General features: G+C 40.8%; 1 pseudogene; it reads left to right on the top strand.

The window, feature by feature from the left end:
- The first annotated feature begins 552 nt into the window (after nucleotides 1-552).
- LOC108294569 lies at nucleotides 553-998 on the top strand (annotated as a pseudogene).
- The last annotated feature ends 2,042 nt before the right edge of the window (nucleotides 999-3,040 follow it).

The raw sequence follows: 3,040 nt of genomic DNA, 5'->3' as shown, positions 1-3,040 counted from the left end.
TTGGAAGGTGGAGGTTGCAGTGAGTGGAGAGGACGCCTTTGCACTCCAGCCTGGGTGACAGAGTGACCCTCTGCCTCAGAAAAGCCATGGTGGCTTATACCTGTAATCCAGCACTTGGGGAGGCAAAGTGTTTTGTGAGGCACGTGGATCACCTGAGGTTAGGAGTTCGNAAAAAAAAAAAAAAGAAACAAAATGAAAGTTGGGTAATGGGTCAGGCCAAGCCAAGTGTTTATTATAAATGCAGTTGTAATCATACTAATTACCACATATAGAGCACTTAGCATGCTTCAGGTATGAGGCTAAATCCTTTAATTACATCATTTTTATTTATTCTTTTATAAAACTCCTAGCAAGCAAATATTTATGCTTTAAAAATGAAAAAGCACAGGATCATAACAATTAAGTAACCAGAGATTGCACAATTCCCTATAACATCACAATTTCATCCTTCAGGCCCTTGGTGTTCTCTGGCTAATACCTTTGAAGACCTACATGGCACTGAAATCCTCAAATAGAAATAGGTTTATTAGGTCTTTTTTCTGGGCCATCAACATGCCATCCAGACTGAGGAAGACCTGGAAACTTCGGGGCCACATGAGCCACAGCCACAGCCACATTGGCAAGCACCGGAAGCACCCTGGAGGCCGCAGTAGTGCTGGTGGTATGCATCACCACAGGATCAACTTAAACAAATACCACCCAGGTTACGCTGGGAAAGTTGGTAAGAGGCATTATCACTTAAAGAGGAAACAGAGCTTCTGCCCAACGGTCAACCTTGACAAATTGTGGACTTAGGTCAGTGAGCAGACACTGGTGAATGCTGCTAAAAACAAGACTGGGGCTGCTCCCATCATTGATATGTTGCAATGGGCTACTACAAAGTTCTGGGCAAGGGAAAGCTCCCAAAGCAGGCTGTCATCGTGAAGTCTAAATTCTTCAGCAGAAGAGCCGAGCAGAAGATTAAGGTTGTTGAGGGGGCCTGTGTCCTGGTGGCTTGAAGCCACATGGAGGGAGGTTCATTAAATCTGAGTACCTTTTAAAAAAAAAAAAAAGAAGAAGAAGAAGTTTATTAAAACAACATTCTGCAAAGGGGGTTTTCTTTACTGCCTATTTTTATCCATTTGAGGCCCAGGAATCTCACCTTTAATAGCCTATTAGTTTCTCTCACTCTAAATGTCTATTTCTAAACATTTCTAGTTTGTTGTACTTTGTTGAAAACAACAACAAAGACTGGATCCACACTATGGAATGAAACCGTTGATCAACAATCAGTTGATCAAGCAAAATGATTTAGCAAACCACAAATGGAATCTGTTATGCTTCTTATTTTCACTTCTAGTCTTCCCAAGCCATTAGGAAGTATAGATGAGAAAAAATGTCTCTGCTTTCATCCTGTTCATCTTTCTCTTCCCTTGTTGCCCAGATTCTGTGGATCTCCTTTTGTATGGCTTATATACTTCTGGTCCCAGACCAGTCCCGGGATGAGATTGTATTCCATGTGGACCTGCAATAATAACTGGAGATGCTCTCAATCTCTGTCTGGAGTCACACAAAAATCACTTGAAGTAGTGAATCTTTATCAATGGCACACCTTCACTGTCTCCACAGAAATGCCTGTTACTAATTAATTAATCCCTACCACTTCACCTGAACTGGCTTCCCCCTGGGACCTTTAACCTGTGTTTTCAAACTTCTTCCTGGCAGCCAACTGTACGAGTGATGTGTTGTGGTTCCAGCTTTCTCCAAGGAAGATTAACTTCCTGACAGAGGTCCAACTTAAAAATCCTTCCTTCACTGGTCAAATTCTGGGTACCATAGTACCTCTATTGAAGACAAGTGCTCAGATTTGTAGCTTCTAAATCACTTTCCTCACTACCTCCTGGGTTTCCCTTGTTGGTTCACCATAGGCTCTGACTTTAAATATTCCTCAAGATGGCATAAGATTTAAATCCAATCAAAATGTTAGAAAACCTCCTTAAACCTTGTTAACTACAAAATAAGAAAGAAGACAAGCAGGAGGAGAAGGAAGAAGGCAAGCAGAAGGGGAGAAGAAAGAAATAAGAAAAAAAGAGGAAGAGGAGAAAAGGAGAGAAAAAGGAAGATGATGAAGGAGAGATTGAGAAATTAGTGGTGCTCAGAGAGGAAGTTATACTCAACAGAGAAATGCAAACATCAGGAATCAGAGTGAAATGTGATCCCAACAGCATTTGAACTCTGCCCCTACCTTGACAGCCCAGGCATAGTTCCAAAGTCATCTCTCTATCAGGTCAGCGCCTCCAACATCCATCCTGCCTTGAGAATCCCTCTATCCACCCACCAGCCCAAATCTCCCAACTGCCATAAATAGACTCAAGCCCAACATCTGAGCCTAAAGGCATAGCAGCATAACATTTAAAATCTCTGTCATTCAGAGCCTCACTTAGGCATTCAGACGAAAAAATATCAAATTGGAAACTTTTCAATCATAATTTAATCCAGGCATGCTCATATTTAAAGAGATTAAAATTATCCAATTGATTTTGCTTGAGATTTTTAACAACAAAATTAGAAAGTAGAAAGAAATGTAAGGTATAAATATTAGAAAACAAAATCATCCCTATTTACAGTTGATATGATTGTACACCAGGAAATCCTAAGAGAATCCACTGGAAAATAAATAGAAATGAAGTGGAGTATAAAGTTAATACAGAGTAACCAACAGTCATCCCACATCCAACAACAGCCATATGCCAAGTTAATGGAAGAGATAATCCTGTATACAAGAGCAGCAAAGAATATTAAATATCTGGAAATAAACCTAACAAGAAATGTGCAAAATCCATATGAGAAAGACCCTGAAATAATCCCAAAAGACACAAAAGTAGCCGGGCACGGTGGCTCACGCCTGTAATCCCAGCACTTTGGGAGGCCAAGGCAGGCGGAACACAATGTCAAGAGATTAAGACCATCCTGACCAACGTGGTGAACCCCGTCTCTACTAAAAAAATTTTTTTAAATCCAGGTATCTGGGCATGGTGGCGCATGCTTATAGTCCCAGTTA

This window comes from Cebus imitator, unplaced genomic scaffold, assembly GCF_001604975.1.
Source record: "Cebus imitator isolate Cc_AM_T3 unplaced genomic scaffold, Cebus_imitator-1.0 Scaffold589, whole genome shotgun sequence".
Lineage (NCBI taxonomy): Eukaryota > Metazoa > Chordata > Mammalia > Primates > Cebidae > Cebus > Cebus imitator.
The sequence above is the reverse complement of the archived record's forward strand: the minus strand, read 5'-3'. Positions and strand labels throughout refer to the sequence as shown.